The sequence below is a fragment of the Platichthys flesus genome, chromosome 12, assembly GCF_949316205.1.
Source record: "Platichthys flesus chromosome 12, fPlaFle2.1, whole genome shotgun sequence".
Taxonomy (NCBI): Eukaryota; Metazoa; Chordata; class Actinopteri; order Pleuronectiformes; family Pleuronectidae; genus Platichthys; species Platichthys flesus.
Window position 1 is genome coordinate 7,486,028 of NC_084956.1, and position 12,491 is coordinate 7,498,518.

Sequence of the window (12,491 nt, forward strand, 5' to 3'; positions counted from 1 at the left end):
TTACAATTACGAGAATGAGTCTGAATCTGTGAAGCATCATATAATTGGATTAATTGGTCTGAGCACTGTCTGACTCACAGAGCCAGATGTTTGCAATTTGCTGGTCTCACTACAGCTGATGATACAACGTGAAATATATATATATATATATATGTTTAATATCGTTATCAACACGAGTCATCAACACGCAGTTTAAAAGTTAACAGTTCATTTTTTTATACCTATAAAAACTGTCCTATGTGTGAAAGCGGCCATCTTGAACATCCTGCGCCTAAGCTGTCAATCAGGACATTTCACCTTGTTTATATAGCATCAAATAAAGTTACCAGCACTAACATGGAGGAGGAAGAAGTCATAACCGACACTGCAGCCAGTCACCAGGTGGAAATTGACCTGCTTTGGCCTGTTGAATTGTCGTCATCCATCTTTATATACAGTCATCAACACACAAATAAATCAACATAGTGAACATGTTAAAAAAGTTCAAGTGCTAATACCTGAAAAGAAAGGACCCTCAGCACTGATTCTTCTTCTCTGGTCGCTTCACTGAGTATGAAGCAATGTGGCCGAGAGCTCCCCCTTCCGGACTTTGCAGGCATAACTAATCAACCATGAACATCGGCTGCACAGGTAGATTACAGATAATATGTTTGTTTTGTTTTTTATTCTAATCCTATTAAATCCATTTTTTCTACTTTTTATCCTGCTTGACATATGCTAAGACTTGGCTTCATTGTGGACCTGCAACAAAACTAAATATCAATTTAAGAAGTAAATGTCAAACCAGTAAATGGTTGTATGTAATGATATAACTGACATACATCAAATGATTATAAAAGACTGTAGACAGGATAATAAGCTCTATGTTTCAAAGAGATTCAACGAGCCCCGCCAGTGTGACAGAGAGTCAGCATGAACAATACCAGTACCCTGAAACTGAAGACATCAGATTAATTATTTATACCCATGATTTTCTGTAATGTCAAAAGTGTCCTCGGTATGAAAAGGAGGTTCATTGCTGAATGGCTCCTTTCCCACTTTGGAGCTGAGAGTGAAGCTGTATCAGTTTCCGGGAATTTGAAATAAAAAAAAAACTAAATGAATCACTGAGAATGTTTTTATATTGTTTTTAAAAGCTACCGTGTTACAGGGGATAAAGGATTTGATTTGTCAACAGTCCTCTAGGCATCAGACCGATGTGGTGAAGCTCATCACTGAACAATGGATGAAGCTGATGACGACGATGATGATGTTTTTTTCCTCATCTGCTTCCAGGTGTGAATGTTGAAAGTGTGAAACTAGGTGGGAAACAGGATGATGCATGCAAAAGTCACGGGTGCTCATTTGATTCTCTAATCACCCTGATTCTTTAAAATAACACAGGCCCACACATCCACACACACACATGCACAATTCTAGAGTCTTACATGCATACAATCAAATGTCTCACATCCTTGACAAAAGGAGGGACGGTCAAAAGACCACCTTATCGGTTTCTTCCGCCCTTGAATGGCGTGGAGAGAATCCCCATCAATATCATATGAAGAGGCCAATCAGCCATGCCTGATGACCCGGGCCTGACCAAAACACCAGAGCTGCAGCCCCACGGCTCCAGAGACTCCATTGTCATCCATGAGACCAATCACATTGTAAATGCACATAATCACCAGGCTTAACAAGGTGGTTCTCTTTGACAGGCCCGGCTCAATCTCTTATCTTTGATTTCCCTCCCTTCCTCAGTAAGTGCGTGGTGACAGAGACACGGGGAAAATGCTAGTTATCAGAATGACATTACATCCATGAAGAGAGTCTCAGATAAGATTTGTAATTTTCTCAGAAGACAGCGAGTATTGACACAAGTGTAAGAACGTGTTTACTCAATATTTTGTTTGTGTAAAGGCAGCAGTCTGAACAAGAAAACGCTCCGACAGGTCTTCATACATGTTGTGCAACAGAATGAAATGTACACGTTATTCACAGGAAACTGAAAGTACAAGATGTTTGAACACAGTTCAGTATATTATGAATGAAGTGATGCTTTTATTTAGCCTGTATTTATCACAGTACACTGTAAAAAAACTTAAATTTAATAATTCTCAAGCACCAGCATTTCATGACAACATAAGCAGTGACAGCACTTGGATGAAAACAATTTAAAATAAAGAATAAATTAAAAGCAGTTGCATGTTAATGAGTTAAGCTGCAGTAAAGTGATTGTGGGGTTAAATCTGAAACCTGGAGGGCAGAGTCAGATCATCAGAGTTCATCTGGTCCGACTGTAACACACCATCTCTCACCTGGATTTCATTCTTTTGGTTTTGGTCAGATTTGGTTTGTTTCAGTTACCCTAAAAGAAGGAATAGAAAAAATAGAAAAACCTATTTACACATTTCCACCTGGATTGAAGCCTGAAAAAACACAGAAAAATGACATTAACATATGAGTGGAACAATCTGATCGTCTGGATGTTGAGCTGCTGGAGTTATAATCTGTGTTTTAGTGCCCTCTACTGACTGATCCCTAAACATGAACATGATTATTAATTCTACTCTCCTTTGCCATGTTTTGTCTATTTTATCTCCTTTATCATCCAACATCCTTATTCCACACTGTCCCTTCCTGAATCACAGATATAATTCAGTTAAAGGTTGTTCACACAGGGTAAAATAAAAGGTTTATTTATCTGAGGCTGTTCGACAATGTCATAGATGTTTTGTGCATCTAATTGACACATTTCTTCAGAATTCCTTTGCTGTCTTTGGCTTTTCAACACTATTAAAAGCATCAAATTAAAATACAAATCCACTTGATTATATTATTATCATCATTCTATCAAAAGCAAATAAATATCGCAGACAAAGACCCACACACTTCACTAAATAGTGTGCTTCCTCCGCTGCTGCTAGAGCTTCTTGCACTGGTTGATCACGCACTACGACACCTGACGCCTACGCCCATGTGTTAATCCCTTCAATAAACAGATGGACATGAACGTTGATCTCTACACATGCTAATAGAGTCTCTGACACACAACACAGGCGTCACCCACACTTGTGTACTCTCACCCTGACTCTTGTGCCTCTACACAAACCACTCAACGCTCCGTATGCAAATAGCAACGAAGGTCGATACCCTCAGGAGGTAGCCTTAGCAAGTGGTTTCGGGCTTTGACGACAATCTCCTCCTCAACACAAGTAAAACGAAAGACGTCATTATAGATTTCAGAGGCCAGCATGCCCACAACCCCCAATACACCTCACTGGAGAAACCATAATCACAGGCTTGTCCATTCCTCAGCACTAATAATAGCAATACGCTTGAATGGAACATCAATACTCACCAGGATCTCCTATAAAACCACAAATAGCAGCAGAACATATTCAATAAATCATCCAAGTTTACTGACACCGTCCTGTCATCAGTGGAATCACTACAACCACAATGCACAATCACAAAGAAACAAACTCTGACCCCTCTCACCACCTCTTCCAGCTGCAGACCTCTAGGAGGTGCTAAAGGTCCCTGCGCACCAAAACATCCCTATTTAAAAACAGTTTTCCCACTCTTGTAATTCTTCTCTTTCTTATTCCTCATCTTAAAGAGTAAAAGGTCGTCTCATGTGATCTTTACATGACACACGTGTGTAGGTGCCAACGACAGCACGAGGTAAGATGAGGCTGCAAAAGCACACCTCCGTCCTGCGGTCATTGAAAATGATCCTGGTTCTCATACACGTCCATCAGGAGTTATTCCACCCCCACCCCTTCAAGTGTTACTCCAGAGAAAGGCCTTGTTGTTCAGCACACTGGCAAGTTTATCGTTGAAGGGCTGGTGAAATTCCCTGAGGAGGATCCTGGTGACAGGAAGCATCAGTTCCTGTCCTGGGCTGTTTGGTCACTGCTTCCTCCACCTGCTCAGACAGAGGATCTGCAGGGACACAAGCGGATGTCTGACGACTTGAAAAGGTAACAGAGGTGAAAGGTTGAGGAAGAAACAACCAATCAAGAAGCCAGGATGACACAGTACATGCTCTTTTTTCCAAACATGTACAATTAAATCAACAAACAGTGAGCAAGTCAGATGAGCTTTTTAGTTACGCACCTATACTCAGGAAGTCAGAAACGTTCCTGATTGACACTTTGATATTGGCTGCGTAGTGTTCCAGTCGAACAACCAGAATCTGCTCCCGATGGAAAACTGTCAGCCAGTCCAGTAAGAAGACATTCCCACATTCAGCCCCACCTGGGGGAAGGATAAAGAGAAGCCAGCAGCTTTCCATTAGGTCTTGAAATCAGTTTGTCAAAGTCAAGAGCAGATGTACAGGTGGTGGGAAATATGTTCTATACAGACAGATGTGCTGCACAATTGTATTTTTGTGTCTTTGTGTTTTGTGTCTAATTGTTCTATTTCATTCAATTTTATTTGTATTCCGCTTTTTTATCAATATAGGATTATCTTGTCTTTATTCCACAGATTCTACAGGTTTAATACCGATACACAAATAAGCTGAAACCTTTGTCAAATTGCTTTAATGTGCACAGATGATTTGATTGTACTTAGACATAGAAGAGTAAAAGACACAGTTGCACATACAATATAAATCCTCGAGGAGGCGCCATAGCACAACACCTCCTGCTGAAAGTACTCCAGTGACATTTGGAGTGACAGACTCCCTCTTCATCTCGTGCATAACTGAAAAGACTCATCAACAAAGAATCTCAACCTGTTTTTCTGAATGTTTCTTCGCTAGATTTGAGATTGATTATGTTTTTCTTTTTGATTCCAGTGGTTTCAGGCTGAGGCGATTGCAGCTTTCACTGTAGTAAATCTCCCAGGATAACTGTGCTGTCACCTACACGTGGTGATTAGAGGTGACCAGCAGACAGGCCTCATGACTCAGTGAGTTGCTGAGGGAGCACTTGCTGCCTGATAGGAAATAAACTGCAGGGTCTGAAGTGACTCCGGGAAGAGAGCTGGTGATATTGTTCTCTGCAGAGTGGAAAGCACAATAATGCAGTTGCATCACTTTACGAAACACTTGCAGACCAGGTAGAAATGATTGAATTGTAAATAAGGTGTTTGTTGTTTGGTATAATTTAATATAAATATTATTATCAAAGTGGTTCAGTAGGATGTTTATCTTGGCCTGTGTTGATGCTCCCTGAGCTACTTTAAATTATTCCTTGTCATTAGTGAGTCCTCCTCAAACAGTTCTACAATATAGTGTCAATTTGTTATTGCTTATGTGCAGAGTTTTTTATAAACAGTTTATGTTTCAGAGTGATGTCAAAAAACATTCATCCAATCTGGTGTATCTGCATGAGGTCACTGTTTTTCATGAAGTGAAACCGAACTAGCTTTATTTCTATGAATGCTGTTGCCATGATGGAGATCAGCCGTGAATGTCTGGCTCAGTCCGATATGGTGAAATAAAAACAATCAAACTATCAAAATATCACCTGTATTTAAATGTTTTCTTAATATCTTGATTATCTCGAGTCACAATCGCAGCAAACTCCGCACTGCACTTCCTAAGGAAATCTAAAATAGACTTGCCAAGTGTGAAGCTTATTAAATGAATGGTTCCCAGGATGTGCCTTCAACATACAGACAGACAGATGGACATTTTTGTAGATTAACTGGTAATCAGCCAGTTAACATAAAGAGCGTCATGTCAGCTTACCGGCATGGTGTAAGAGAGGCTGGGGTCGTAGGCGCAGTAACGCATTGTCCTCTCGGACAGGCAAGAGTGAAACAGCTGCACGGACTCAACGACCTTCAGATGGAAGTCGTCTGCCGACTTGTCGCCCTCCGTAAAGTACAGGTATTCAGAATAAAGCCTGGGAACACAGTGAAACAGAGGTGGAGGCCAGTTGGAACTACAAAGTGACATTTTACTGGATGTCCAATATGAGCTCTGGTTTAAAACAAATACGTTCTGAAAAAATTAGAAATTACTGGAAAAGCACTTGAGGAAGCAACGAATAATAGTTTCATCACAGACACATCACATCTGTATCTACAAAGGCAGATATGAAGATGGATTTCTCTGCACTACCTCTCCACTGGATCTCTGAGCATGACGATGATTTTTGCACCGGGCTGGATGGCGTGGATGAAGTCCTGGGCCAGAAACGAAGGCTCGGCATCCTCCCCGCCTCCGTGGAGGTTGCTCCAGGCTTAAGGAAGCTTTACTCCCCTCCTGAAGCATCAATGTGTGAATTTATGACCATACTCCCTTCTATAGCGTGAGCCACGTCTAAAATGTCTGAGGTCAGCTGTCGAGTGTGTGTGGTCTGCTGGAGGGAGAACCCCTGCTTTACGAAGAGGGCTCTATAGCACACTTCAAGACTCTACTGAGAGACGTTCAAGGTCAGAATAATGGTTGCTCTGTAATTCAAAACTAAAAATACGCAATAATTCACTGTGAGCTACGGGCCTGCTGAGAGCTCTATTTTCTCAACCTGAAAATATTATTTTCAAGATCAGGGTTTTTCACACTGGGAACCAGTATGAGGTATCGATGCAGGTGGACACCAAGTGTGGCAAGTGCGAGCACAGTGTTTTCTCTCCTCGCCACATGAATAATAAGAAACTAGTGTTGTTATTTTGAGCGTACCATGCTTGAAAATTGCAGAAAGTGTAAAATAATTTTTATACATTTCCTCAGCCAGAGATGTATTTACATTTTCGTTGGCTGCCGAGTTGGTAAAATGCAACAATCCCACCGGACCAGGAAATGAAATCCGGCACCATTTCCAGCAAACTTCATGCAACGTTCTCTATTTTTGCAGTGATTTTTTATTCTGACTCAGGGGGCTGTTACAAAAACATTATGTGCAATATGTTCACACTAACTGTACTTGACTGAGATGCAACTTCAGAGGGTAAAGTTAATGTTCAAACATCACTTTGTCAGACAAGCATCACCTCTTTTTGGTCCGAAAAAATTTGCGTTCGTTGAGGAAGAGTCTGGTGAGGTTGCATTAGGAGTAGGATTGATAATTTTTATAGTTTGACACAGACTAAAGAATAAAATCCAGGACAGCCTCTGCTGCTTTGATTTTTGTAGCCTCTCGCGTGTGCGTCCCTCGTGGGTGTGCAGTAATAAATCACTTCAGTGTCCCTTCAAGATCATGTCATGGATGCTCAACCAATGCTCACCACCTTCATCACTGTCTCACCACTGCAACAATGTCATGAAATTGTTGCACTCATGGAGACAAGCAGAGTCTCCATGAGTGCGGACAAAACAATGAATGTGTGCACATATGGCTTGAAAAGTCCAAAAGAAAGCACTCACACTCTCTCAGGTTTCTAAATGGGACAGCTGAGCCCTTGTAGATTAATCAGGAATGAGTGGAAGAATATCTGTGAGCCTGCATTGGGCAAAGAACTTGTTTCTGACCCTGTAATGGGGCCTCATTTAATGAAATATAATTTCATTAATTCCATGTTTTGATGTTGTTTGGATGATTCCTTTTTAATAAAGGGTTAAAGCCCTTTCTATCCGTGTCACAAATTGTATTTGTGTGGCTGCTTTTTGGTCTCTTCCATCCAGGTAATAGTTTTATTCTCTGTTCTCCGCAACTATTTATCTAATATTCCCATTAAAGATTAATGTCTGGTTAGATCAGAAATTTCAAGCGCGCAGGAGAAACAAGAGATCTGGGAATGTGACAGAATATAAAGAGTGCAGTGAGAGTCAAGGGTAAAGCGTGGAGTGAAGGAAGAAAAGCAGCAGAGATGAGAAAACAGTGTGAGAACGAGCAGAAAAGAGCCTCTACCCCTCTAAAGTCTGAAGAATCGATCCATGGTGGGAAGTGAACAGCAGCTAGGTTTGACCGAGGTGAAAATCCTGTTGACTCAAAATAAAAAACCTGTAATTACCATCGCATTAGATGCATTTGTTGTGGACTGATCTGGTATCACAGCCTGAATGGGATATTACTAATGTTTTTTAATGCATTGGCAGACCCCAGTAAATATAAGACATACAGTTTATGTCTAAAATATACTTTACTGCTGTGTGTATGTATTTTCATTCACTTATGCAGCTACTGTACTGGAAACATCTTCCTCATCTTCATGCTGTTTACTCTATATTCTCCAAGACACCAGCTGCTGGACTGACCTCTCTATACTGAAAAGAATAGTTTAGAAACACAGATCTTGTCCCTGGAATTTGGAAAATAGAGAATTTGAGGTTAAATTATATCCATATAAGATGAAAAAGAAAAACACTGGACAATCTGTAATTTGTTTTAGTTTGTCCATGTCATACAAAAAACTACAGGCTTCCATTGTTGATGTTCTGCAGTGATGCTGGACACACATTCTATCCCAAACCTTGGACCACATCAAGATATTACAAAACTTTCTGGCTCAATTTTCTGCTGCTTTGGAAATCCATACACCCAAGAGTAGTAATGCTAATATTTTCAGGGAGTCCATGACCGTTCTCTTTCATTCTGAGACGTACCATTTGTTAAAAAGAGAGGTCAGAAATTAAAGGCCAGGTTGCAAAATAGTCTGAAAAGCATATTTTTCTTCCATTTTTGACAAGTATGAGTATCCCTCTTGTTCCATCTGCAGCTCAATATCAACTAAGCGTGAGATATTGCATAAAATAAAGTGCAGATTTCGATGAAATAAAGGCTCAATGTGGAAAACCATTTTATTTCAACAACTGTGGTTCTTCTATTATCAGCCAGAAGGTTAAGCTCTTAGAACAAATTTATAGACTTGTAAATCCCACTCCTCTCTTTTTGCTGTCAGGTCAAACCACGTTTCTTCAACACAACCCTTCATTGATCTGAACAGGGAGCCATTAGGATTCATCATCTGGGAACTATGAACATTGGCACTAGAAGTAAAATCCAATGATCACAAACGTCAGTGTGGTATATCCTGTGGGAGACTAAAACATATTTACAGAATTTCAAGGTAATCAAACCAGTAAATGTTGAAATATTTCAGTCTGTATCAAAATTACTGATTGACCACAGCTATGTGAAAATGGATAGAATTAATTGTGGGATAATGTTCTTCCCTCTGCCACAGTGTCCTTCTTAAAGCCTTGCATGGGGCACCACTTCTACGCAGCTTTAATTATGATGTCTCAAACAAAACTGTAATTTGCAGAATTTGCAACTTTAAATAAGTTTTGTTATGTTTGAGATTGTTGACCGAAGTCTTCACCGCCTGTCCGGAGGCCACTGAACCTCACAGATGCTGGAGTGAATTACGTTGTTTACTTTCATAACAATATGTTGAGCTTTGACTAAAGGTCCGTCATATCAGCAGCTTGTGGCTGTTATAGAGACAAACCACACAGCTCATTATTTCGTTTTAATTAAACCACAGCTGCACAGATCCCACAGCTGTGTGTTGAATTTGGAATTCAACCTTTTGCTCTGGTGATGAACAATTGCTTGTGTCAAACTACAGGCCAGTGTCTTGGTCCTTTTACTTTGCTTCCACTGAGACGTATACTACCGTTCAAAAGTTTGGGGTCACCCAGACAATTTCGTGTTTTCCATGAAAATTCACACTTTTATTTATCAAATGAGTTCCAAAATGAATAAAAAATATAGTCAAGACATTGACAAGGTTAGAAATAATGCTCCATTTGCAACAATTACAGCATTGCAGACCTTTGGCATTCTAGCTGTTAATTTGTTGAGGTAATCTGTAGAAATTTCACCCCACGCTTCCTGAAGCACCTCCCACAAGTGTGATTGGCTTGATGGGCACTTCTTGCGTCCAATACGGTCAAGCTGCTCCCACAACAGCTCAATGGGGTTGAGATCTGGTGACTGTGCTGGCCACTCCATCACAGACATCATACCAGCTGCCTGCTTCTTCCCTAAAAAGTTCTTGCATAACTTGGAAGTGTGGTTTGGGTCATTGTCCTGTTGTAGGAGGAAATTGGCTCCAATCAAGCGCTGTCCACAGGGAATGGCATGGCAATGCAAAATGGAGTGATAGCCTTTCTTATTTAAAATCCCTTTTGCCTTGTACAAATCTCCCACTCTACCAGCACCAAAGCAGCCAAAGACCATCACATTACCTCCACCCTGCTTGTCAGATGGCGTCAGGCACTCTTCCAGCATCTTTTCACCTGTTCTGCGTCTCACAAATGTTCTTCTGTGTGATCCAAACACCTCAAACTTTGATTTGTCTGTCCATAACACTTTTTTCCAATCTTCCTCTGTCTATGTCTATGTTCCTTGACCATATCAATCTTTTATTTTTATTGGCCAATCTCAGATATGGCTTTTTCTTTGCCACTCTGCCTAGAAGGCCGGCATCCCAGAGTCGCCTCTTCACTGTAGAAGACACTGGCGTTTTGCGGGTAAAATTTAAAGAATTAAAGAATTTTAATGTTATTTCATTGAAAAAAACAGTGCTTTTTTAAAAAAAAATAAGGACATTTATAGGTGACCCCAAACTTTTTAACTTTTGTGTACATTAGAGAAAATATTCATCTAGGATGTACTTCAGGGTAAAGCAGCACATATGCAGCTAATTAAAGTTTTATTTTTCATCTTTAGCAGCCAGTCTGCTCGGTATGAAATTCACATTCCCATATGATTGTGGTCAAATCGAGATTCAATCTCATATAGAAATTAAATCCTCGTACAGTCACATAGAGATATCATTGTTTCTTTGCTTCCACAAACCAAAATGATGGGCGCCATTACTGGGGTAATGTGGCTCATTCGCACTGATACCCAATTCATCTGGAACACAACGAGAGGCGCCATAGACGTCCTCTAATTACTGTGCAACAAAGCACTGGTTATTGCTAACAGAGGAATCATGTGCATGCACTTATGAAAAGGCATCAGAGACATATTGCAATACGCAATGGATGGTACTACTTCTCTTTGGCATCTGACGGCAGATGGCTGTGATGATGATGCTTCTCACAGCTGCTTTGAAATTATCAAATCTCCAGCGTGGAGAGAGGTCGCTGCTACTTACAAACTGCCTCTCATTAGCAATAGAAAACAATTTAGCATCTCCACAACAGGCAGGTTTGTCCAAAGGTCAGCTGGCCACCTGTCAGTAAACACACATGTGCTCACAAGGGATTTATAGCTTATTATTAATATTAATAAATATGTTTATAGTATTGTTTTTGTTTTGTTTAACACTATAATCCACTAGATTGGTTAAAGTTTAGCTATTCTATACATATTCTTATATTCGTTTGTGTTTTTTATTGTTTACTGTTGTCTGCTTTGGGGGACTTCATCATTTTTACCTTATTTTTATAGTGTTTATTAATTTATCTTTCTAATGTAATGGTTTAGTTAAGGTTAACTGTTCACTTTATAAACTCTGCTCACACTGGATATATTGTGTTTACAGGTGAAGGTACTCTCCCTCAGCCCCCCCCCCCCCCCCCGCCCCCCCCCCCACCTCCACACAGGTGAATTAATAACAAAACACTATATGAGGACAACGGACTTTTGTATAATAACGCACGTCCAGCTGAATAATAGCGAGCAAAAGTATTTGTTTATACTTAACACCTTAATGAAAACAGATGTACTCACGCTGGAGCTGCGTCGTCTCAGTTCAAGAGTGTCTCCTGCGCTGTGGAGCCGGAGGAGCTCACACCAGCATGTCCAGTGTCCGCTGCATGGAACGAGTCAACCCACCGGTGACAGCATCCTCAGAGTGAACACGGCTCACTCTGACCGAACACCGCCTGGAGCTGTGTCGACGACGTGTGCGACTTTCTGGAGTCTCCATCTGACTGAGCCGCAGCCTCCCCCGCTTCACATAGGGGAGCGAGGGGATGGAGGGGGGAGGTGCGCGCGTGGAGCAGGAAACACCAACAGTATAAATGTCTTGTTCACATCACAGCCACTTATTGATCAGGTTTATCATGAATGTTGCTTTAAAATCCTTCCAATAGACGCATGTTACTTCTGTTAACTCTGATCTACATCCTAGATCAGAAGTCTTCAACTAAAATTGCAAGAGGTCCAGACATCAACCCTCCTCCCCTTCTGAGGTCGGAATTTTCTCTCCAAAGCAGTCCACAAACATACAGACTCACACAAAGACACACAGAGGCAGGGAAGCTCAGGCCTGTAACTATTAACATCTGACCTTGTCCTGAAGCATTCTCCAACATGAATTTTAAACATGCGCCCTCTTCGCACACACCCCACACCTCAATGACCATAGGGAGGGGGCAGCTGTGTGTGTGTGTGTGTGTGTGTGTGTGTGTGTGTGTGTGTGTGTGTGTGTGTGTGTGTGTATGTGTGTGTGTGTGTGTATGTGTGTGTGTGTGTGTGTGTGTGTGTGTGTGGAAAGATATGAGACACGTATGTGAAAGAGGGAAAAAATAAGTAAGGAGAGGAAAGAAAACACCAAAATAGCTGTTGCACTGACACAAGCACGTCAGCGCCAGGTTGACATTGAGCAGGTTTTGACAGCGGTGAGAAAAGTCCTGTAATTGAAGGATGTTT

At 40.9% G+C, this 12,491-nt stretch overlaps 1 long non-coding RNA gene across 1 annotated transcript; it reads right to left on the bottom strand.

Moving 5' to 3' along the window:
* Positions 1–2,053: 2,053 nt before the first annotated feature.
* Positions 2,054–11,733, bottom strand: LOC133966428 (uncharacterized). The gene is made up of 4 exons (XR_009923946.1): positions 11,568–11,733; positions 5,684–5,840; positions 4,102–4,242; positions 2,054–3,927 (listed from the first exon to the last, which is right to left on the bottom strand). It is a non-coding gene; the product is annotated as an uncharacterized LOC133966428 (long non-coding RNA).
* Between the last annotated feature and the right edge of the window lie 758 nt (positions 11,734–12,491).